This window comes from Dendrobates tinctorius, unplaced genomic scaffold (genome assembly GCF_039654945.1).
Source record: "Dendrobates tinctorius isolate UK_male_01 unplaced genomic scaffold, ASM3965494v1 ptg000035l, whole genome shotgun sequence".
NCBI lineage: Eukaryota > Metazoa > Chordata > Amphibia > Anura > Dendrobatidae > Dendrobates > Dendrobates tinctorius.
The window spans coordinates 67,596,078-67,622,800 of NW_027361703.1; the positions used below are offsets into that span (position 1 = coordinate 67,596,078).

The following is a 26,723-nucleotide window of genomic DNA, read 5'->3' on the forward strand; positions in this document are numbered from 1 at the left end:
CTGAAAAGAAGGACACTGCTGAACAGAGGCCAGACGAAGTCCAGAGTAACTCTGCTGCCTCATTATAGTGATTCCTCGGGAGTTTCATCTGAATCACGTCACTCAGAGATTTAGATGGAAACCCCAAAGTAAGTGCTCAGCGTAGAGCGCCAGATAAATATGATCCCAAATGTTATGTAAAATGTTTCCAATAAAAGTTTCAACTCAACCCACAAAAAAAGCAAGTGCCCACTCAGGTCCGTCATCTGTTAACGGAAATATAGGGGGCTTCCACATTACTGTAGTACTAAGGCTCTGTAAAAGCGAAATGACTCCTCACCTGCCAAAAGAAATTCAGCAAATTCTCCGCTCTCAAATCCAAATGTCCTCCGCTCCCTTCTGAGCCCCACAGTGTACCTGCTCTTCTAGCAATTTGGGACTCTGTATATGGAGTCAGCAAACTGTTCTAGGAAAATCTGCGCTCCAGGAGGCAAATAGCGCTCCGTTCCTCCTGAGTCTCTCCATATGCCTAAGTAGTTCTGTACAGCCACATATGGGGTATTGCCACGTTCAGTAGAAATTGTGGTAAAAATTTTGGTGCCATTTTTATCCAAATGCCCAATGGTATAAAATTCTGTGACACACCCATGGTGTCAATATAATCACTGCACTCCTAGATGAATTAATTGAGAGGTGTAGTTTGTAAAATGGGGTCACTTATGGAGGATTATGCTGTTCTGGCACCTCATGGGCTCTACCAGTGGGTCATGGCACCTGCAAAATATAACAGTAAAATCTGGAGATCCTTGCCTTCTGAGGTTTGCTCTGTGCCTGAAAAATATTTCCCGATTACATGTAGGGTATTGTCACACTCAGGAAAAAATTGACTTCAGTTTGCTGTTAAAAAAAAATGTCCTATTAGCCCTTGATCACTGCAAGACTAGATGAATTCATTGGGGAGTGTAGTTTGTAAAATGAGTTCACATATAGGGGGTTTCTGTTGTTTTGACACCTCACTGGCTCTGCCAGTGTGACATGGCACCCTCAAACCATTCCAGCAAAATCTTTACTCCAATATGGCGCCTCTTCCCTTCTGAACTTTGCACTCACTGTGCCTCAAAAGTAGTATGGCCCCACATATGGGGGATAAATTGCACAACAAACTGTATAGTGCAATTTCTACTGTTACCCTTATGAAAATGCAAAACTTGGGGCTAAAATAACATTTTTGTGAGGAAAATGTGATTTTATTTTTTTCACAGCTGAACGTTATAAACTTCTGTGAAGCACTTGGGGGTTCAAGGTGTCACCACTAGAGATGAGCGAATTTGTTCGGATTTTGACTCCGAATCTGATTTTGACATTTTCGAGCCATACTTGAACAATATTCATGCCGAATATATGTCTCATGATCGATCCCGAACATATTCGGTAATTTCTACTCCCATTGACTCTAATGACGTTCGGCTGTGTTCAACGAATATTACAAAAACAATATTCGATTCCGATCAGATTCGGAACTGAATCTGAACAAATTCGCTCATCTCCAGTCACCACACATCTAAATACATTCCTTGAGGGGTCTAGCTTACAAAATGGGGTCATTTGTGGGGGATTTTCACTGCTTAGGCACATCAGAGGCTCTCCAAAGACAACATGGCGTCTGCATATAGGGGCTCTGAAAATGTGACATGGCACAATCAAATCATGCCAGCAAAATCCAAACTCCAATATGCATATACTTTACTATAATATAATCTAACTCCATCGTCATGGAGTCAGTTTCTAACCGTTTGTGCAGACACATGCACATTTGTAGCGCCTCCAGCCTCTGGACACTTCGCTGACAGACACAGCAAACCTTCTTGCCACAGCTCGCATTGATGTGCCATCCTGGATGAGCTGCACTACCTGAGCCACGTGTGTGGGTTGTAGAGTCCGTCTCATGCTACCACGAGTGTGAAAGCACAACCAACATTCAAAAGTGACCAAAACATCAGCCAGAAAGCATTGGTACTGAGAGGTGGTCTGTGGTCCCCACCTACAGAACCACTCCTTTATTGAGGGTGTCTTGATAATTGCCAATCATTTCCATCTGTTGTCTATTCCATTTGCACAACAGCATGTGAACTTGATTGTCAATCAGTGTTGCTTCCTAAGTGGACAGTTGATTTCAAAGAAGTTTGATATACTTGGAGTTATATTCTGTTGTTTAAGTGTTTATTTTTTTGAGCAGTGTATATTGTGCTGTATAATGTTCTGCATATTTATATATAGATTAAGGTAAGCTAGTGCATCCTTTGGGATCATTAGAGGAGGGCACTATTATTACAGAGTTCCTAGATATGATATGGGTAAGTGTAGTTCTGTTGTGAGCCACTAGATGGGGGCATACAAGTGGGCCTTGTAGGTATATCTTGTAGGTAGTTCATAAGTAAGTAGGTGTAGGAGATAGGAACAAGGCAAAAGGGTGAGGATGCCCGAAGTGTCCACATAGGCTCTAGGCCCAGGACGACATAGCAGCTACAAAACATTCTGTTGGAAGAAAAGTGCACGGGCACAGTCAAACTGGTGCTGGATGAGACTTAAGCACCCCAGGAGTTACGGTGTTTCACAGCAGCAAGGAAAGGAGAGAATTGCGTGGTCCAAGAGTCATGCAGGGTGCAGAATATTCACAATGTGGCAGATCTTAAATAGGGCTGAAGCTTGTAAGTCTGGGGCGAAATGGATGAATGGAATCCCCTATGTCTCGATGTATACAGAATTGATGCTGCGGTACCGCCATACCGCCGGTTCAACCAGTGCAGCTGCACCAGGGCCCAGAGGCTCCAGGGGGCCCCTGCAGGGCGGCTAATGAGGGAAATCTGGCCCCTGGCCAGATTCTCCTCATGTGCGGTGGGCAGAGAGCGATCTCAGCAGCTCCGCTGCTTGCAAGAGAAAATAGCAGGAGCGGAACTGCAAGGATCCATTCTGCTTCCTGCCCGGCGCCCACGCTTCCTGTCTCTGACACGGAGAGCAGCGCCACTGTGCCAGAGTGAGGAAGCGCAGGCGCCGGTGATGCTGCAGACAGGTGAGAGATGCTGTGTGTGTGTTTGTTTTGTATGTGTGTGTTTTGTATGTATGTGTTTTGTATGTGTGTGTGTGTTTTGTATGTATGTGTTTTGTATGTGTGTGTGTGTTTTGTATGTGTGTGTGTGTTTTGTATGTATGTGTGTGTATGTAGAGATGAGTGGTTGTGTGTGTGTGTGCGTGCTTGCATGCATAGCACTGCGGGGAATATGCAGAGAGGTCAATGGTGCTGTGTGTGTGTAGGTGGAGGAGAGGGGAGTGATGGGGAGAAGGCAATGATGGGGATGATGGGGAGAAGGCAATGATGGGGTGATGGAGAGAAGGCAATGATGGGGTGATGGAGAGAAGGCAATGATGGGGTGATGGAGAGAAGGCAATGTTGGGGGTGATGGAGAGAAGGCAATGATGGGGGTGATGGAGAAGGTGTGAAGGGTTAATACTAAAATCAGAGCTGAAGTTTCGTTTTGTCCATTCTCTGAAGGTTTCGTTTCTTCATTTTTGTTGCTGTAAGATAAATTTTTGTAATTGGCAAGGGCTGTCATTAAACCAGACTGTTCGCATCAGGTGCAAAGATAAGGGAGGCGGGGGTGTAAAACTCTGAAGAATATGCCACTATACTACTTTCCATGACGGACATATATGTAGTTTCCAGTTTTCTTGCAATATTATTGGCTTACAAAGTGAAATGATGCTATTGGTAGTTGAGAACCTTGCATAATTAAGCAAAAGATTATAAAATATGTGACTAAAATAAAGGGGCTTAGTGATCTGCCTCGATCCTCCCGTACAGAGACCCCCGTGTCCGTGTGGTCATTTGAGTTGCTAGCAACACTGGAATAATTTGGAAATCACTGGCTCAACCATGAAGGGTTAATTTATCCCTCCCTAAATAGCTACCCCGACAGTTTGGCGCCCAATGTGGGGCCCCCGAACAGGGACACCTCTGCCCCCGGAGGACAACAAGACAAAGGACCCTCGGAGCGGACACAGGTGGTGGAAAATTGGGATGACAACTACGGTAAGTTGGCAGTTATACTGTTCAGACTGACTGTTGGTGTGGTTTTCCTGTGCTTGATGCTGCAAAGAGTATCTGAGGTTTGTCCCCATGGTGGGGTGATTCATGGGTGGAATCATATAGAGGTGTAGTCCCATTGGGGGCCCAGTGCTCGAATCGTACCTCCTAAGGGACGGACACCCCGGATTGACCAGTGATTTTTATAGTCAAAATATCCTGAAATTCCCGATTATTATTAGTATTGGGCGTGGTGATGTGATCGAAGATGAGTAGGATACGTAACTCAGGTATATATAGAAAGATATATATAACCAGAGGTGTCCGGAGGGACAGTCTGAGACACCCTCATCCTTTCACTGAGTACCGCGAATTTTGGGCAATCCCAGAGGGGGATTATTGACACTGTGGAACAGACTGATATGGCCGCTCCAGATCTGTGCACAATTTAAGTAAGGGTATTTAGCTCTAAAGGAGAGAATTATGTTTCTGTGGAAGAAAAAGAAAAGTTTGGAATTGTGTGAAGGATCAGATACTGTTAGTCTTATGATTCAAAGACAAGGAAAGAAATCTGTCAGGAATGCAGGAAAAATATTTTCGATTTTGGGATTTCCTAAGGGCGGGAGGTTGCAGCCTACGATATGGGATGAAGGAGTTAAAAAGAATAAAGGGAGGTTGACTGATGATGGATTACTTGAAGGCGCTGAGGAATTCCATTGCTTGGCACATGAATTGTATAATGAAGGTTATGTGGAAATTGAACAGCAAGTGAATTCTGATTGTTTCTGTTACTGCTATGTTGAAGAAGGAAAATTGTCTATTATTATGGCAAAGATGGGATGTATTGTGGTTCAAGAAAGTGACTGTGGTGTGAGAAAGTGATTGATTAAAGAAGGAACTGAGATTAATGTGTCAGGCAGACGAATAGTTAAAAGTGATGATTTGAAAGAAGAGGTCTCCCTGCTAGATGTCAATTGTACAAGGAGACCGAGAGTCGCAGCCCCAACCTCTGCTGACGGCACCTATTATCATCCGCCGCCAGCCTTAGTCCCCGTTATTGCTATTGGTTATGAGTATCCACCCCTTCCATTTACCAGATCCAGAGGCAAAAAAAAAAAAGTTTTGAGAAGACTTTAACCCACTTTGTTCAGCAGAGAGAGAGAGAGAAAAAAAAAGCAAACAGCAGCCTCTAGCCCCCACACAGCGTGCCCTTCAGCCCACACAGCAAACTCTCGCCCCCTCAGACTTCAGCTACTGGGAACCCTGCTCCTCAGCCCCTCCCTGCTAATTCCAAGATGGTCAGATGGCTCTTATGTTATATAATCCCTATGTAGATGAAGACAGTGAGGAAATCTGTATTTTGCATGCCTTTTCCACAGTTATGCCACAAAGGGCCCAAAACAGTCCCAACCAGTTTGCAAAAAACATGAGCGAGTGTCTCTTGCCCTGGCAGTTAGATCACCCCCAGGTCACGCTGCTTCAGTATGTGGATGATCTTTTGTTGTGTGCACGATCGGAGCAGGAAGCCATTGTTGCCACTGTCAGCCTCCTCAAGCATCTGGCAGCGCTGAACTGTCGGGTTTTGGCCTCGAGACTTCAGTTCTGCCTTGGTCAAGTGATATTCTTGGGTCACTGTCTCCTTCAGGGTGCGAGACACCTCGCAGATGAATAATAGCTGTCAGCTCCCTTCCTTTCCCAAAAGATGAAACTGAACTCCAGCGATTTTTGGACTATGCACTTATTGTTGTCAGTGGATACCGGATGCATCCCGCATAATGCAACCCCTTTACAATGCCTTGAAAGACGGTATAATGAACTATAAGGAAAGATGGCAGTGATGAGGATTACCTCCAACATGATTGTTTCTGACTGAAGAAACAGCTACTCCACCGAATGTCTGTGAGAATCCACTCCCAAGTCCCGATCTGGTGTTATACACGGATGGTTCAAGATATGCTGACGAGTTTGGTAGATTCCACACGGGATTTGCTGTTACCACAGAGGACACTGTAGTGCACGCAGCTGCACTCCCGCCCTCACAGTCAGCACAAGAAGTAGAACTCCAGGCTCTGTCTACTGCATGTACTTTGGCCAAGAACAGACGGGCTAATATATACACGGACTCACGGTATGCATTTGGTATTGCTCACGATTTTGGGGCTCTATGGGCCAATCGAGGGTTTATTACTACTGCCGGAACTCCAGTGAAAAATGCTGAAGCTGTTAAAACCCTCATGGACTCGATCAAATTACCTACTCAGGTGGCTATTATCAAAGTTAAGGCGCACGGTCCTAGGACCAGTCCACAGACTGTTGGCAACATATTTGCGGATATGCAAGCAAAAGCCGCCGCTCTTTTACCCGTTGAACCAACCATATCAACTATGGTGACCACACGCTCTCAGCGTAAACAGTTACAAGAAGCATTGACCCTACAAGAACCTGATGATCTACAACAGACTGAAGTTTTCTGTCGGACCCCGCGAGACCGCTTAATGACGATGCAGAGAATGTCTCCAAAGGAAGAGGTGAAGCAATGGAAAACTGATGGGGCACGAATGGATAATGGTCTCTGGAAAAAGGACCAACTCGTGTGTCTCCCTAAGCGGATGTACCCTGCTATTGCCACATGGGCACATGGGCCTACACATCGAGGAAAGAATCAGGCCCTCACGCTGATGCAAAAATTCTACTGGGCCCCGGTTCTCCAGTTGGCCGGAAGTATTCCCTGTTACCAACATGACTGCAAAAACTACAGCGAAGAAACTGGTGATGGAAGTCATATGCAGATATGGGGTTCCTCCAGAAGTTGTTGAAAGTGACCAAGGCCCGGCCTTTTCTTCTCATGTGTACCAAGAAGTTCTGACAATGCTTGGATCCACTGTAGCCCTCCATACTCCGTACCACCCACAATCCAGTGGGAAAGTTGAGAGGATGAACGGCACACTGAAGGGACAATTGACCAAAATGATGCAGGAGACTACGGCTCCATGGCCAGAGCTCCTACCCATTGTACTATACCACATTCGTACTACCCCTATTGCAAAGCATGGCCTGTCCCCATATGAGAGATTGTTTGGTACTAGGCTCCCAGTTGCAAATTTCCAGCCCCAGTTGTTATCAGAAGAAACTGACCGTGCTGTTCAATGTGTTATTCAGCTTAGTAAAAATCTTGCTAACACCGATGTTCTAGTTTCTTCTTCTTTTCCAGATTCAGCAGAAACCGACACCTGTTATAACCTGAAGTCTGGTGATTTGGTAGTCGTGAAAAGGCATGTCAGGAAACACGGACAAGGACCCTTTTATGACGGTCCCTATCAAGTTCTCCTCATCACCCCTATATCAGTGAAACTAGAAGGAAGACTGACTTGGATCCACGCATCGCACTGCAAGCTGGTCAAACAAGCCAATAGCAAATAAGGGGACATAATGTTTTGGTTTTTCGCATTTTCCATATTATTATTGGTAGAAGTTAAAAGTTAAAGTTAGAAGATATTCAAAGACTCAGAGATCAATGCGATAAACACAATGATCATACTAAGGACAGTTGGTGGTCAGACACCTTCTCCTTTCTCAATCCAGCCAATTGGTTTAAGGGAATTGGGGGCTGGATAGCTGGGATCTTAGAGCTTGTTACACATTGCTGCCTGTATCCTTGTTGTATATGTGATACTAAAACTTGTTCTTTGGTGTATTCCTGTATGTATTAGGAAATTCTACACTAAGCCAGCTAATGATGATACCAAAGGCGTCATTGCCCCTGCTCTTCTCTGCACCGATCTCAAAAGGCTATCTGATGAAGATGTTGAAGCCAAGCACATGCCTACCTACAAAACATCCCCACCACTGTCATCAAAAATTGTTATTCGTGAACTGCAGTATACAGGGGGCATGGGTGCGCCGCGACAGCCATGACTGATAACACGGCATCAGTCATGTGAAGACCAGTACCCCTCAAGCTGTTAGCTTGGGATAGCACCTCTGATGCTGCATATGTGTTAAAAAAAAAATATCTAGGGGGGAATGTGAAGGGTTAATACTAAAATCAGAGCTGAAGTTTCGTTTTGTCCATTCTCTGAAGGTTTCGTTTCTTCATTTTTGTTGCTGTAAGATAAATTTTTGTAATTGGCAAGGGCTGTCATTAAACCAGACTGTTCTCATCAGGTGCAATGATAAGGGAGGCGGGGGTTTAAAACTCTGAAGAATATGCTACTATACTACTTTCTATGACGGACATATATGTAGTTTCCGGTTTTCTTGCAATATTATTGGCTTATAAAGTGAAATGATGCTATTGGTAGTTGAGAACCTTGCATAATTAAGCAATAGATTATAAAATATGTGACTAAAATAAAGGGGCTTAGTGATCTGCCTCGATCCTCCAGTACAGAGACCCCCGTCTCCGTGTGGTCATTTGAGTTGCTAGCAACACTGGAATAATTTGGAAATCACTGGCTCAACCGTGAAGGGTTAATTTAGCCCTCCCTAAATAGCTACCCCGACAGCGGCAATGATGGGAATGATGGGGAGAAGGCAGTGATGTGGAGAAGGCAATGATGGGCGTGATGGAGAAGGCAATGATGGGAGTGATGGGGAGAAGGCAGTGATGGGGAGAAGGCAATGATGGGGTGATGGAGAAGGAAATGATGGGTTGATGGAGAAGGTGATGGGAGTGATGGGGAGAAGGCACTGATGGGGAGATGACAATGATGGGGTGATGGAGAAGGCAATGATGGGAGTGATGGGCAGAAGGCAATGATGGGGGTGATGGGGAGAAGGCAATGATGGGGTGGTATTGGAGAAGGCAATTATGATGGTAGTGGAAAGGGTAATGATGGGAGTGGTGGGGGAAAAATAAATGATGATGGGGTGGTGGGGGGAGAATGCAATGATGGTGGTGGTGGAAAGGGCAATAATGGGGGTGGTGGGGGAGGAGGAAATGATGGAGGTGGTGGAATGGGCAATGATGGGAGTGGTGGGGGAGAAAGCAAAGATAGTGATGGGGAGAAGGCAATGATGGAGGTGGTGAAGAGGGCAATGATGGGGTTGGGGGTGAGGACAATAATGGGATGCAGGGGGAGGATAAAGAGGGGTGTGGGGGATTGGGATGAGAGGAAGGGAGACTTATAGTGGCCTTAGGAACAGGGGGAGGTGGAGGAAGACATTATCGCTTATTATGTCTAACACAGTCCCTTAGTATATAGTGTACTCACTTACTATGTCTAACACAGTCCCTTAGTATACACTCACTGGCCACTTTATTAGGTACACCATGCTAGTAAGGGGTTGGACCCCCTTTTGCCTTCAGAACTGCCTCAATTCTTCGTGGCAGAGATTCAACAAGGTGCTGGAAGCATTCCTCAGAGATTTTGGACCATATTGACATGATGGCATCACACAGTTGGCGCAGATTTGTCGGCTGCACATCCCTGATGCGAATCTCCCGTTCCACCACATCCCAAAGATGCTCTATTGGATTGAGATCTGGTGACTGAGGAGGCCATTTGAGTACAGTAAACTCATTGTCATGTTCAAGAAACCAATCTGAGATGATTCGAGCTTTATGACATGGCGCATTATCCTGCTGAAAGTAGCCATCAGATGTTGGGTACATTGTGGTCATAAAGGGATGGACATGGTCAGCAACAATACTCAGGTAGGCTGTGGCGTTGCAACGATGCTCGATTGGTACCAAGGGGCCCAAAGAGTGCCCAGAAAAAATTCCCCACACCATGACACCACCACCACCAGCCTGAACCGTTGATACAAGGCAGGATGAATCCATGCTTTCATGTTGTTTACGCCAAATTCTGACCCTACCATCCGAATGTCGCAGCAGAAATCGAGACTCATCAGACCAGGCAACGTTTTTCCAATCTTCTACTGTCCAATTTCGATGAGCTTGTGCAAATTGTAGCCTCAGTTTCCTGTTCTTAGCTGAGAGGAGTGGTACCCAGTGTGGTCTTCTGCTGCTGTAGCCCATCTGCCTCAAAGTTCGACGCACTGTGCGTTCAGAGATGCTCTTCTGCCTACCTTGGTTGTAACGGGTGGCAATTTGAGTCACTGTTGCCTTTCTATCAGCTCGAACCAGTCTGCCCATTCTCCTCTGACCTCTGGCATCAACATGGCATTTCCGGCCACAGAACTGCCGCTCACTGGATTTTTTTTCTTTTTCGGACCATTCTCTGTAAACCCTAGAGATGGTTGTGCGTGAAAATCCCAGTAGATCAGCAGTTTCTGAAATTCTCAGACCAGCCCTTCTGGCACCAACAATCATGCCACGTTCAAAGGCACTCAAATCACCTTTCTTCCCCATACTGATGCTCGGTTTGAACTGCAGGAGATTGTCTTGACCATGTCTACATGCCTAAATGCACTGAGTTGCCGCCATGTGATTGGCTGATTAGAAATTAAGTCTTAACACACAGTTGGACAGGTGTACCTAATAAAGTGGCCAGTGAGTGTATAGTGTATGTACTTATTATGTATAACACAGTCCCTTAGCATATAGTGTACTCACTAATTCTGTATAACACCATCCTTAATTACATAATTTTCTTTTATTATGTATAACACCGTCCCTTATTACGTACCATCCTCTCTAGTTATATATGGTGCCGTCCCTTATTATATAGCTTCTTATGCTGTTATGTATAGTGCTGTCTCTTACATAGTGTATTCTTGTTAATTTTTGTTATTCACAGCGCCCTCTTTTATTACATAGTCCCCTCTCTTTTTAAATATAAAATGACTGCTGATCGAGGAGCCAGTGACCAGATTACCAGACCATCAGCTCCTCCATTAGAAAGGAAGCTTTCCCATGCTCCATCAGAAAAAATCACTAATTCATGGAGATTGGAAAAAACTTAGTGTACATAAAAATCCCCTTAAAACACAATTTTATTAATGATCATAAAACACACCTTCCCAGTGACGTTGAAAAAATGTCAAAAATTAGACCTAGTATAAGGTGCTGCATAGCCCTACATAAAGGCCTGACTGATACCTTCCTGTCCGTGGAGGTTGGCACCCTAATAGTACGATATTGGCGCCCCCACTCAACGAGGACTATCCCTCACTTCCCTAGTGATCCCTAGTATCACAGAGGGGAAAACAATTTCCAAGATAGAACAGTAATGAAAAAATCAGAATGCCCTAGGACTTATGCAGACCAAACAGATAATACAGCAATAAAAACATTTACCACATCATGATATCATGTGACCCACAAAGATAGCAGCTATTCTCACTTGGAGAGATAAACATCCTCAAATACAATCAGCAATTAATAAAGAGGTCACTTATCATGTCTCATGAGACATGATAAGTGACCTCTTTATTAATTGCTGATTGTATTTGAGGATGTTTATCTCTCCAAGTGAGAATAGCTGCTATCTTTGTGGGTCACATGATATCATGATGTGGTAAATGTTTTTATTGCTGTATTATCTGTTTGGTCTGCATAAGTCCTAGGGCATTCTGATTTTTTCATTACTGTTCTATCTTGGAAATTGTTTTCCCCTCTGTGATACTAGGGATCACTAGGGAAGTGAGGGATAGTCCTCGTTGAGTGGGGGCGCCAATATCGTACTATTAGGGTGCCAACCTCCACGGACAGGAAGGTATCAGTCAGGCCTTTATGTAGGGCTATGCAGCACCTTATACTAGGTCTAATTTTTGACATTTTTTCAACGTCACTGGGAAGGTGTGTTTTATGATCATTAATAAAATTGTGTTTTAAGGGGATTCCCATGCTCCATCAGCCATCATTGCATTATACAGCTAACAAGACAGGACAGTATGTAATAAAAAACGGGGCTCTATATAATCCAATATGTAAGGGACGGCACGGTACATAACAGAAGAGAGGGCACTGTAAAAAGGACAGCAACATACATAACAAAGGAGACTATGTAATATATATATACATGTATGTGGCTATATATATATATTAGTTGAAGAGCCCGGCGTTGCCTGGGCATAGTAACCAACTGTGGTTAGTTATAACAAATTATAATGATTATATTGCACATAAAAACATTTCACATCATTTATTCAACACTACAGATTTGCAACACAAATTACCTAAACGATTACCCAAGTATTGATAGTATTTTATTTTCAACTCATTCAAGAGCCTTTTGATAAACATGTGTATCTAATCCTATCTTGTGTGATAATGTCTGCTGAGCTGTGTACCTAATCCTCTCCTGTGTGATACTTTCTGCTGAGCTGTGTAACTAATCCTATCGTGTTACTGACTGCTCTGCCATGTATCTAATTCTATCCTGTGTGATACTGACTGCTGAGCAGTGTATCTAATCCTATGCTTTGTGATACCGTCTGCTGAGCAATGTATCTAATCCTATTCTGTGTGATACTGTCTGCAGAGCCGTGTATCTAATCCTATCCTGTGTGTTACTGACTGCTCAGCCGTGTATCTAATCCTATCCTGTGTGATATTGACTGCTGAGCCATGTATCTAATCCTATCCTGTGTGATCCTGACTGCTGAGCCGTGTATCTAATCCTATTCTGTGTGATACTCTCTGCTGAGCCGTGTATCTAATAATATTCTGTGTGATAGTGTGATAAGCTATGTATCTAATCCTATCCTGTGTGATACTGTCTGCTGAGCAGTGTATCTATTCCTATCCTGTGTGATACTGACTGCTGAGCTGTGTATCTAATCCTCTCCTGTGTGATACTGACTGCTGAGCTGTGTATCTAATCCTATCATATGTGATACTGACTGCTGAGCCATGTATCTAATCCTATCCTGTGTGATACTGGGCTCCCCCTGCAGCCTGTGTCTGAGGGTGGTCTGTGTTGGCACGGTAATAAATTGTGTTATTTCCAGCTTTACAGAAGGACGATAACACCATAGAAATGATAATAATAGGCAAAATTGTTTGGTGAATTGGAACACACGGGGTTAAAATTTAGCCTCACAACATAGCCTATGACGCTCTCGGGGTCCAGACGTGTGACTGTGCAAAGTTTTGTGGCTTTAGCTGCAACGGTGCAGATGCCAATCCCGGACATACACACATACATACATACACTTTTTCCCATTATGTACATAGGGGCAAAAATGTTTTGTGAATTGGAACGCGCGTGGTTAAAATTTCACCTCACAACATAGCCTATGACGCTCTCGGGGTCCAGACGTGTGACTGTGCAAAATTTTGTGGCTTTAGCTACGACGGTGCAGATGCCAATCCCGGACATACATACATACATACACACACGCATTGAGCTTTATATATTAGATATAAATATATGTAGCTTTGTCACCATAAAAGGAAGGGGGCCCAAGCTGTCAGTGTTCGCCCCTGCCCATAATGTGCGTGAGGACAAAGAAAGCAGGAAAGGGAAAGTGCAGGAGGAATGCTGTGTGGACTGTAATGTTACTGATGTGCCCGGGACCATTGAAGAGAAAAGTAAAATCATTTGTTTGGCATCTGAACCGGTATCTGTGTCCGTTCTTTCCACCCTATGCACCAAAGCTGAGTGTACAGGAGCTGTGCAACACCGCTGTGGAATCCCTGACGGTGAACTAGAACCTCAAAGAGGTGTACCTGTAGAAGCTGACAAATTTTCTGTGGGAGGAGGCCACGACAACAAGGCCCTGGTATCCTTGACCACGACTACCGTCCTGGCCCCTTCTTACACTAGTATATAAAGGTCTGACTTTATAGTACTTAGCTACTCATATTCATATTTGTTGCCTTATGTCTACTGTTTGCCATCATCACAGATGGTGGATGCATTCTGTGTTTGCATTTACTTGTACAGTGCATCTGTACAATATTGATCTTCCACTTGTAAGTCATCGCTTTAATTTTATTAGGATCAGAGAGACAAGAATGCTAGCTGGAGCATTTTCACATTTATTATACAAAGTAAGCTGGAATAATGTTCTTGAATTATTGACCACACTTTTATTAGTGAACCAGAGCAGACATTTAATTTCCAGTATGTGCAGGTCGCACCATAATTTATTTTGTACAGGCCCTTTGTGGCTTTGAAAGCATTTTTGTTTCATCTTATTCAGATAGTTTGGGCTCAGCCGCACAGTGTATCACTCATTCAGCATCCTCCATGTTGTGATGATGATAATGGCTACTGTATGTCCCAAGTAAAACCGTTCATCTCCCACCATGTGTCATGTTTTCACAACAAGAAGGGCACAGAGGATTGTGGGATCCTTCCTCGGTATTCTGGGATACCACAACCTGAATGTTCGGGAGACATTAGGGATACTTCAGGCCACTTTTGATAATAGGTTTATTATGCAATTATATCCAATCACTGCTCAGATCGCCCTGACTTATTGCTATGATAAAGATCTAGATTAGTTTTGTATTGCCTGCCAATAATATCCCCAATGTATCTTGTTTTCTCTAATCCAATGTACCAGTATAATAATATACGATAATAATAATTACGATAGGTCATCAATATGAGATTGGTGGGGGTGCGACAGCCAGTATCCCCCTTAGCAGCTGAAATCTACTCCAGCGGCAGCAGAACCTAAGCAATGTGCGGAGTGGAGCACTAATTGACTTGTATCAGAGGTACACTGCAGTACGCAGCAGCAGCCACTACACAACATACAGAGCAGAGATGTTCCATTCCATACATGGTTTACAAACAGAAGATCCCAGCTGATTGCTGGACGTGCCAGGTGTTGGACTACCACCGATCTCAAAGTGATGACCTATTGTATGGATAAGCCATGAATGGTTTAGTCCTGAATAACCCCTTTACCATGAACGTCTACCCTTCTGCTCCTTTTATGCTCCTAGGTTTCAATTTCATTTCATTTATAATTAAACATATACAGCTCAGCAGCTCAGAGAACAGGCTTACAATTGTTTTTCTGCACAAACTGGTTTTCCTCTCATTTTTATTACAGGAATATTATGCAGTAACAAAACAACATTCCACAGCATTTGAAGATCATAAATATTTTCTTTTTTCAGGGTCTGATAAAGCTTACTTAATAAACTTGGAATGGCTTCCTTTTACCTGGTTGGTGCGCTTTAAACCAATTTCACAATCTTAGGCTACATTTACAAACCCATGTGAGCGTTACCATCCAAGAGATTCGGAACAATTTGTTTCTTCAGTTCTCACCATAGGTGGACCTGTTTTGTTTCTTATCTTCTCTTTACTGAAGCAGGTAGACTGTGAGAACCTTATTTTATCCAATGACTATTAGCAGGGCTGCCACTAGGAATTTCGGGGCCCCATACTGGCAAAATTTTCAAGGCCCCCTTGAGAATCCGCCCAGGCTCCACCCCAAGTTCTGTCTCCACCACGCCAACCTTCCACAGTTCCTCTGCCCTTTCTTGGAAAAACTCCACTTCTGCACCACACCCTCACAAATCACGCATTAACACCATATCATATACATAGCCATCAGCTATTGTTTTGACCAAAAGATTTTTTAAGCGATGAGGCATCAGCGCCTTTCTCAGATACGCTGAGGGGTTATGGTGACCTGGGAGGTAATCTTTGACTCTGTATTACAGATCTAAGGCTACACGCTGCGTTTATGGCCAGAAGTTATACCCTCAACAGTGGCCACAGTCAGGATAGACGCCTAGCTTTCCATCCACCATAAGTGATCCATGGGAAATGAAAAAAAAACAACACAAGTATCCTAGGCTCATATTTCCTATTCCGTACATAAGATTTTTTCAATAGTCTCATTACCATCACAGACAGGGTTACAGTGATTGCTAACACCTCTGTATTCAGTATTTAAGACAGGAGCCACAATTCATAGTATGTTATGTTACAGTTCACCTCAATAAAAACAATTCATAGTATGTAATGTTACAGTTCACCTCCTCCTGTACAATGATAACATTCCTATATTTATTTAGTTTAATGTATTTATTATAATTGGCACTATTTCCATTGTGACTCATTATCTAAATTCCCTATCAGTATGTCTTTGAGGTGTGGGAGGAAACCGGAGAACTCGGCGGAAACACGGGGAGAACATACAAACTCCTTGCAGATGTTCTCCTTGGTGGGATTTGAACCCAAGACTCCAGCGCAGCAAGGCTGAAGTGCTAACTACTCGGCCACCGTGCTGCCCCTATACAACATATACAGTAGATTACACAGGATCCACTTATTCATCATAGGTGATGTCACAGCTCACCTTCTCCTCCTTCAGTACAATGACTGATGACTCATCTATATACACTAGATAATACAAGATACAACTCACCTCCTCCTCAAGCACAATGACTGGTATCTCCTCTATATACAGTAGATAACACAGGATCCACCAGTGACTATAGGTGATGTCACAGTTCAACTCCTCCCCTCTTGTACAGAGAGTGATAACACCTCTATATACAGTAAATAACACAACAGGTGATATCACAGCTCACCTCTACCTCCTTTCACAGTGAAATTTTCCTAAATTAGTGTATATCTAGTTTATACTTCTATAAAAACAAATAGGGTCTGAGTCTGTATAGTGCTGCTAATGTCAAAGTGAAGAACAGTAAGTAGGAGTTTAATATGACACTTAGTAGCAATTGTTTTCTTTTGATTTTTTTTTTTAATTATAGATATAGTTGTGGCCAAAAGTATTGACACCCCTGCAATTCTGCCAGATAATACTCAGTTTCTTCCTGAAAATGATTGCAAACACAAATTCTTTGGTATTATTATCTTCATTTAATTTATCTTAAATGAAAAAACACAAAAGAGAATGAGGCAAAAAGCAAAACATTGATCATTTCACACAAAACCTCAAAAATGGGACAGACAAAAGTATTGGCACCCTCAGCCTAATACTTGGTTGCACAACCTTTAGCCAAAATAACTGCGACCAACCGCTTCCGGTAACCATCAATGAGTTTCTTACAATGCTCTGCTGGAATTTTAGACCATTCTTCTTTGGCAAACTGCTCCAGGTCCCTGATATTTGAAGGGTGCCTTCTCCAAACTGCCATTTTTAGATCTCTCCACAGGTGTTCTATGGGATTCAGGTCTGGACTCATTGCTGGCCACCTTAGAAGTCTCCAGTGCTTTCTCTCAAACCATTTTCTAGTGCTTTTTGAAGTGTGTTTTGGGTCATTGTCCTGCTGGAAGACCCATGACCTCTGAGGGAGACTCAGCTTTCTCACACTAGGCCCTACATTATGCTGCAAAATTTGTTGGTAGTCTTCTGACTTCATAATGCCATGCACACGGTCAAGCAGTCCAGCGCCAGAGGCAGCAAAGCAACCCCAAAACATAAGGGAACCTCCGCCATGTTTGACTGTAGGGACCGTGTTCTTTTCTTTGAATGCCTTTTTTTTCCGGTAAACTCTATGTTGATGCCTTTGCCCAAAAAGCTCTACTTTTGTCTCATCTGACCAGAGAACATTCTTCCAAAACGTTTTAGGCTTTTTCAGGTAAGTTTTGGCAAACTCCAGCCTGGCTTTTTTATGTCTCGGGGTAAGAAGTGAGGTCTTCCTGGGTCTCCTACCCTACAGTCCCTTTTCATTCAGACTCCGACGGATAGTATGGGTTGACACTGTTGTACCCTCGGACTGCAGGGCAGCTTGAACTTGTTTGGATGTTAGTCGAGGTTCTTTATCCAACATCCGCACAATCTTGCGTTGAAATCTCTTGTCAATTTTTCTTTTCCGTCCACATCTAGGGAGGTTAGCCACAGTGCCATGGGCTTTAAACTTCTTGATGACACTGCGCATGGTAGACACAGGAACATTCAGGTGTTTGGAGATGGACTTGTAGCCTTGAAATTGCTCATGCTTCCTCACAATTTGGTTTCTCAAGTCCTCAGACAGTTCTTTGGTCTTCTTTCTTTTCTCCATGCTCAATGTGGTACACACAAGGACACAGGACAGAGGTTGAGTCAACTTTAATCCATGTCAACTGGCTGCAAGTGTGATTTAGTTATTGCCAACACCTGTTAGGTGCCACAGGTAAGTTACAGGTGCTGTTAAATACACAAATTAGAGAAGCATCACATGATTTTTCAGTGCCAATACTTTTGTCCACCCTCTTTTTTATGTTTGGTGTGGAATTATATCCAATTTGGCGTTAGGACAATTATTTTTGTGTTTTTTCATTTAAGACAAATTAAATGAAGATAATACCAAAGAATTTGTGTTTGCAATCATTTTCAGGAAGAAACTGAGTATTATATGACAGAATTTCAGGGGTGTGAATACTTTTGGCCACAACTATAGCAATATCAAAAATAAAAATTAGCATCAAGCATTTAAAAAAAAAAAAACATTTAACATAAAAACCCGATTTAAACAATAAGTCATTTCTGAGTACACTTTCCCCTTAATGTAAAAGGAGTCATCCTAATCTATGTGTCGAGGGTATTTCCTGAAGAAGAGGTTGCAAAAAACCTTGAAACGTGTAGAATAAACCACTGTCAAACTTGATTAACCTTCTGGAATTTCATCATTTGGGCAGCGCGGACGAAATCCACGTATTCCTTTGCAGAGTTCTGTTTCATATAGTCGGTGACCGACTTGTGGATCTGCAGCAGCCCTTATCTATACGTGCTTTGAACACCTACTACCAGGTGAGCAGCTTTTAGTCAAACCGCTTACTTTATTTGTGGGATAAGACACTATATTGCGCTTGTGTCTCCCTCTTTCCTCACAATATTAGTCACTCGTCATAAGTAGTGTTGAGCATTCCGATACCGCAAGTATCGGGTATCGGCCGATACTTGCTGTATCGGAATTCCGATACCGACTTCCGATATTTTTTCAATATCGGAATTCGGCATCGGAATCGGAAGTTCAGTTGATTGACAGCCTGACGTCATCATGATGCGCGGTGTGTGCGCATCATGATGCGCCGTCATTTCGGGCCTTCCGGGGGTCTCTGCCGGCCTGCCGGGGGGCTGTGCCGGCCTGCCGGGGGGCTGTGTGGACTGCCCGGGGTCTGTACCGGCCTGCCGGGGGGCTGTGCCGGCCTGCCGGTGGTCTGTGCACCCTGTGGGGGTCTGTACCGGCCTGCCAGGGGGCTGTGCCGGCCTGCCGGTGGTCTGTGCACCCTGTGGGGGTCTGTACCGGCCTGCCGGGGGGCTGTGCCGGCCTGCCGGTGGTCTGTGCACCCTGTGGGGGTCTGTACCGGCCTGCCGGGGGGCTGTGCCGGCCTGCCGGGGGGCTGTGCTGATGTCCGGGGGTCTGTGCAAGCATCGTCCGATGGGACTACAAGTCCCATCTGGCGATGACTGCTACCATGACAGTGATTGACACATTAGCCAATGATGGGACAGTAGTAGTCCCATCATCCGGCTAATGTGTTAAATGTTAAAAAAAAAAAAAAATACTACATACATACTACATGCATGCTACATACATACTACATGCTACATACATACTACATATATACTACATACATGCTACATACATGCTGCATGCTACATGCATGCTACATGCATGCTACATGCATGCTACATGCATACTACATGCTACATACATACCACATACATACTACATACATACTACATATATACTACATGCATGCTACATACATGCTACATACATACCACATACATACTACATACATGCTACATGCTACATACATACTACATATATACTACATACTACATACATACATGCATGCTACATACATACTACATACATACTACATGCATGCTACATACATACTACATGCATGCTACATACATACTACATGCTACATACATACCACATACATACTACTGATAGAAACTGAAGGAGTTAAATTGAGTTCTGTCTATGTTGCATTCTCTTGTTTAAAACCTTATCTGTTCTTCGAGGAGATGTCTCAGACATCTCCCTTGTGAACCAAGGTCAAATACCTCTGCTTTTTCGCCTAAATGACTTTCTTTGTCGAAAACAAGTTGTAAAATCATTTGTACTGCGCATGTCTGTAAAATGTTTAAATTCTTTACTATAAAAGACGGAAGCCTAACTGATAAGCCAGAGGCATCTTGGCAGGCATCCCGAGTGGTATTATACAGCTGGTGTCTGTGTAGTTCTTCTCGACGGAGCTGATTTAATTAGCGACATATGATGCTTCACACCTAAGAACATCGGTCCTTCAGATGAAAGAGTAATCTGAGGGATCCCGACAGTTTCCTGGCGCCCGAAACAGGGACCTGATATAGGCACCTCTCCAAGACTACCCGATCTACAGACCACTCCAGTTACTGATGAAATTGTGAACAGCAGACCTAAACACCTGGCCAGGTAAGAGATCAATTTTTCTCTTCTCTGCTCTTCATAATCTATCATTATAACTAAGGTCCGTATAAAGGGGAATCTAGTAGAGGAGGGGGCCGTAAAATCAGGTCCATATAAGAACTCTGAGGAAATCGGGTGTGACACGCATATGTAATTTCTGCTCGAATGAGAGGTTACTGTAGGTTCTGTGTGTGCACAGCTATTTTTAGAAAAAGAGCTGATGCAAATCAAAATGGGAGAGGTCTGACATTACGGAATATAAGGCTGGGTGAACAGTTCATACTGCGCAGCCCGGACGGACAAGTTTTTCACAATAGACGATTCAGCACTAGAAATAGAGGAGGTTGTTGAATGGCTACTTTGATTTGAAAGGTTGTGGAAAGTAGAAAAATAAGCTGCACAGTAGGTATTCGTTCAAAGAGTGGTGATATTGCCTAACTGGGCCATGTGACAGCGTCCTTTCGGGGAGGTCACCGCCTAAGCTTAAATCAACACCCTTTACGAATAAACCTTGTGACAGATAAGAGTGTGACCGAATGAGCACAGGACCGTGAAATGAGCCTGTGACAGGATATGACTGAAGAACCCCGATAGATGGACACTTTATTTACAATCCTGTGTGTTGTGGGAGTATTTCTGTTCGGATGCTACATAGCATAAAAGTACACGAAACACGTAGTACACCGAGGAACAGACACTCCATTTAGCCTGTTAGCACCTTAGGAAGAAGGTAACGAGGTATAGTAGAGCCTAGTCTTGAGCTTACCCAATACACCACCTAAGGCAGGGGACTAACAGGAAGACAACAAGAGAGACAGGATAAGAATAAAAGATAAGATGGGGAACAGTCAGGGAAAGACACCTGAAGAAGGAAATCGGTTATGTGATATAATTGAGGATAGATATGGAAGTAGTGCAGCAAAGAACCTGGAAAAAGTATTAATCAAATCCAAAGTGCAAGATAGGCAGGCTGTGTGAATCCTTGTATATATGTCTATGAGAACCTCTGAATAAGATGAGAGATGAGTAATTGAGTATAAAAAAAAAAAAAAAAAATCAGTGAATGAGCACGTATGAATGAATCATCACACATCGTTTTTGTGTCAAGAGATTTGTGACCTTTCTAGTTGTGGTGGAATCCCGGACAGATGCGTTATAGATATTTCAAATCTACATCTGAGACTGAATGAATTGAGTAATGATATAGCTCGTGTTATATGTGGCATTACATTGTAAAGTTTCCTGAATGCATTTGGCCAGAAAAAGGGCAAGACATGGTTAATCTCATTATACAGTTATCTGCCCTTACAGTGAAATCCCGTGATTTTGAGTTTCTTTGTAGAAATTGATTTTGATAAGTCTAAAGAACTACAGAATTCTGTGAAGGATGACGCTGCATTCTGATGGGAGGGGTGAAGGATGGAGCTGCGTAGTTTTTCTTCTCCCTTCGCTCTTATCTCTGCTGAGTGTGAGCTGTGCTCAAAATTCTCTGTAATTCTATCCGTAAGGAACGCGCTGAAAGATTTGTGCATTTTAAAGCAACAGTACTTAATTGAAGATTGGAAGTTAAAAGTAAGATATGGTGCCTAATTTAGAAGGGAATTGTAAGTGATTGCTTGGTCATTAATGTGTTTGAACCTGCTTCTAGTTGTGTGATTGATTTGTATAGCAAATTGTGTCAAATTACAAGAGACAGAGAAGGAAGGCAGCAGTAAAACAAGTGGGACAAACATTGAAAAAGGCAAAAATACCAGAGTGTGAATGTTTGGATGTACAAAAAGGCACAGACAAGTGAAGAAAATAGCAAGTGAATAAATGATGCTTGAGAATGTGCAGCAGTATGGAAGGTGTATTATGAATGTTTGATTGACAAAGTGTAACCAGAGACCCAGATAAAACAGATGGACTTGTAAACACTGTGGTCAGACTCAGACAAACCCAGACTGAATAGCTACTTGTGTGACCTGTGCTACTGACCTAAGAGAATTGCACTAAATCCTATCCAGACAAGATCATAAGAAGCTGACATAATAGTGTGGATAGTGGGTAGTGGGGACATTGGCCCTTGAGGAGTAAGCTGACAGTAGACATCAGACGGCCAACCCCATGAGGACCTAGAAGTGTGACTAGAATAAGAAAGATACAGGTGTATTATCCCTGGAGCCCCTCTGACCAGCTAGCTTTGCTGAAGCAGCTGCCTGCCCCTGAAGACCAACCATTCCCGTTTTACAGACACATAAAGGAAGTACAGCAGACATATAAGTGTACCTGGGCAGACCTAGAGAGGTTGGTGAGTTTAAAGGCAGGTGACGCACTAGATCATATAATTAAGACACACAGATGTGACAAAGGATCAGGCTTGGGGCATGGATGATAAATCTGCACAATCTGGGGAGACGTACTGTGAGTCACTAAGACAATGGGCTGCAGTGGAACAATCAGAGCAGTCTGTACTCCTGACTAATGTGACACAGCAAAGAGGAGAGAGAGTAGAGATATACCTTGGACGGTTACAGCTGAAATGGGCAGACATGGGGTACATTTGCATAAACCCACTTGATGTTAGAATACTGGTGAATGCATTCATTGACGGTATGAACAAAGACTTACGAGACGCAGTACAGACAGCCAGACCTGAATGGAGACATGTAGATCCGAAAGACCTCCTTAAGGTAGCTAAAGAAATTGAGCAAACAAGGACAATAAAACGACCTGTCATGTATGCTGGAGCACAAGGAAAAAAGTGGAGACGTAATAGGAAAGGCATGTGAGATGACACTGACGTTTCTTTTGACAATCTATTCCCCACATGACATCCATGCCATACTCCTACAAGTTCAACCAAAACATCTGTCTATGGCCAGACAGCTCTGACTTGAGTGTGCTCTACTAATTCCTGAGTATGTCACTCCTCAAAAGATGTAACGTTCTGAATCCAGCCACCCTCCTGCCTGTGGATTCAGAAAAGGGGGAATTGGTGACCGTATTGGCAAGTGAGGAAGGATACTTTGACATGACGCATGAACATGTCTGCATAGAACTGATGAGTCAGGAGACAGTTGGGTTTGCACACATTCATGAAAAACCTGTTCCTAATGCAGACTTTGAGTTTCTTTTTTGTAGATGGCCCCAGATACCACCAGGATGGACGATTCTACACTGGATATGCAGTAGTATCCTCACATGAGGTAATCCGAGCGGAACCACTCTCTCCTCACATGTCGGCGCAGGAGGCAGAGTTGAAGGCACTCACTGAGGCGTGTAGAGCCGCTGCAGGTAAAGTCGCTAATATTTTCACAGATTCGAAGCCCATTAAAAATGCAGAGCTGGTGAAACAATTGATGGAGGCATTGATGTTATCAGTCCAGGTTGGCATTGTCAAGGTAAAAGCACACACAAAGGTGACTCCGTGGAGGTAGAGGGCAATAGAAGGGCGAACGAGGCTGCTAAAATAGCACAAGGCGGCCTAGAGAGAGCAGTGGACGGTGGCGGGGAGTCAGCGTATTCCAGCCACATTGGGTCTAGATGTCCTGAAATCCCTCCAGCAAAAGGCTGCCCAAACAGAGAAGGTACACCGGGGGAGACTGGGAGCTGAGCTGAACTCAAATGGAGTATGGGAGAATAAGGATAAAATGTGCCCACCAAAGTCCCTGTTCCCAATCATGGCGCAAGCAGCACATGGCCCCAATCACACCTCAAAAAGTCACATGTGTGCCATGGTAGATGCCTTCTGGATCGCTCCTGGCTTCAGTTGCGCAGCCGCGAAACTTGTACAATCATGCCTCATCTGTGCACAGCACAACCCAGGTAAAACAGTAAAAGTCCCTAAGAAAGCGACACCTAGGCCTCTCTACCCGTTTCAGAGATGGCAGATTGACGACATACAGCTACCAAGGTAGGAGTGTATGCAAATATCCTAGTATGTGTAGATCTCTTCTCTGGATGGCCAGAGGCCTACCCGGTGAAAACGGCTACAGCTCGAGCCACTGCAAAGAAACTGGTGATGGAACTAGTACCACGATTCGGTGTCCCTGAAACAATTGAATCAGACAGAGGTACACACTTTACTGCTGAGGTAATGCAAAATGTAATGCAAATGATAGGTGTAGAACAGGCATTTCATACACCCTACCACCCACAGAGTTCAGGGAAGGTAGAGAGAATGAACAGGACACTAAAATTGAAAATACAGAAAACCATGGAACAAACCCATAAACCATGGCCAGAGTGTCTCCCATTAGCATTATTCTCAGTAAGGTACACACCCACGGGGAAAACTAAACTGTCACCCTTCGAGATACTGTTTGGAAGACCACCGAACACAGGGTTGTACTACCCACAGGTCTTAACACTCAATGTGGATAATTTGACAAGTTATGTAATCCAGTTGCAAAAGCATTTAACTCAAATGCATTCTCTAGTTTTCTCTTCCATTCCAGATCCAGATAGTGTGGAAGGAATCACTGTCTACAACCTGGTGATTACGTATATGTCAAGAAACACTCCAGAAAGACCCCTGAACCCCGATATCAAGGACCTTACCAAGTACTCCTGACAACGCCTACTTCTGTTAAGTTGGAAGGACGACCAACCTGGATCCACGCATCGCATTGCAAACTAGCCACAGGAGTTAACAAAGCATAAGAGTGCATAATGTTTTGGTTTGGTTTTGTTGCATTATCTGTAATAATGGTAGCTGCGTGGGACAATCTAAATTCTCCAATGTCCTTGAATAATAAGTTTATACAACATCAGGAAAAAATACTAAATGATTGGTCAAAAGACACTCAGTCTCCAGCAGATTGCTGGATCTGCACACATTCACCAGTATCGGCCACTAGTATTCCGTTCCTTGTTATTCCTGTGCCACCCGAGGAATTATTTGCCTGGACCAGTTGTTCTGATACACTTGCTAATAATGCCACAAATAATGTGAAGTTATGGAACACAACTGTTGGAATACCTATTGTGGGATGGGTAGGATACCCTTGGTGGCAGGGTAATCTTTCAGGAAGTAACACATACCTTCAATATCTGGCATATAAGGGGGGGCTTGGGTACCCAGGAATAGAACTCGATTAACCTACCTGGGGCAAATTCCAATGTATGGCCTACAAGTTAGTTTTAATGTAACTTCCCACTCTACTGATGCCTTCAAACCAATACTGCTAGAAAGAAGGTTGCATAATACGTCCTGGGAGTATTCCAATTTATTTCCCCAGGGCAATAATGAAACTTGTTTTAATATTTCAGGTAATATACCTTGCAACGAGTCATCTGGATATGAGAAAGGAACTCCCACCTGTGGAAATCCCGATGTAGGGTAGTGTAGCCCTTTAGGACAACTTCCAAATTGGTGTATGCTTCAGAATGCATCTGCGTTCATAGATTTAGTTCATAGACTGGTATTACAACATTCAGCCCTATGGGACCTACCTAGTGACATGTTCTGGGTATGTGGAGACAATGCATATAAATGGTTGCCAGTAGGGGTAAAAGGTGCTTGTACTCTGGGTCGTTTGACTCCAGCTACCTTTGTTATTCCGAATGACCAGTTGAATACTCAGAGCATACCTAAACACACGTTGTACAAAAGAGCTGCTGACAATACACCTCGCCTCTCTGGGAGACCACATATAGTGCAGATGAGTGTGGCTAATAAAATTGACAGTTCTATTTTTATTTATCCTATGATTACTCAAATGTGGGATAAATTAGTCAGGGCTACAGATTACTTAGATGACCAAATATGGGATATATTGGATATATTGAACACCACCGTTGCTGTCCAAAATCATTGTTGTTTGTATCTTCGTAATATATGTGCTATTGAAACTTGTTTTTTTGGTGTATCTCTGTATGCAAGAAAAGATGTAGAAATAGATAAGGAAGTTTGACTGTAAACAACAAGAATTTAACTATTATTCCTTTGAGTCCTAGATTGACATCTCATTTCTGGCATGAAGGAGCGTACTCTTGCAATGATGGACGTGGCTTCAGTATCTGGGGGATGGAGAAGGTAGAAGACCTGTCTCCCTTGGGCAACCCGTCGGCCTGGGATAGTACCTGGTGAACAAGCCACTATCCGCTGTTGTTGCAGGATCCAGTGTTCCAGATTGTGGAAAATGAAGATGTCAAAGGGGGGACTGATAGGAACTGAAGGAGTTAAATTGAGTTCTGTCTATGTTGCATTCTCTTGTTTAAAACCTTATCTGTTCTTCAAGGAGATGTCTCAGACATCTCCCTTGTGAACCAAGGTCAAATACCTCTGCTTTTTCGCCTAAATGACTTTCTTTGTCGAAAACAAGTTGTAAAATCATTTGTACTGCGCATGTCTGTAAAATGTTTAAATTCTTTACTATAAAAGACGGAAGCCTAACTGATAAGCCAGAGGCGTCTTGGCAGGCATCCCGAGTGGTATTATAC

The 26,723-nt window shown here is 43.5% G+C and overlaps 1 long non-coding RNA gene across 1 annotated transcript; it reads left to right on the forward strand.

The window, feature by feature from the left end:
- The first annotated feature begins 21,561 nt into the window (after positions 1 to 21,561).
- On the forward strand, positions 21,562 to 26,720 carry LOC141087772 (uncharacterized). Its single transcript, XR_012231718.1, has 2 exons — positions 21,562 to 24,943; positions 25,551 to 26,720. It is a non-coding gene; the product is annotated as an uncharacterized lncRNA (long non-coding RNA).
- The last annotated feature ends 3 nt before the right edge of the window (positions 26,721 to 26,723 follow it).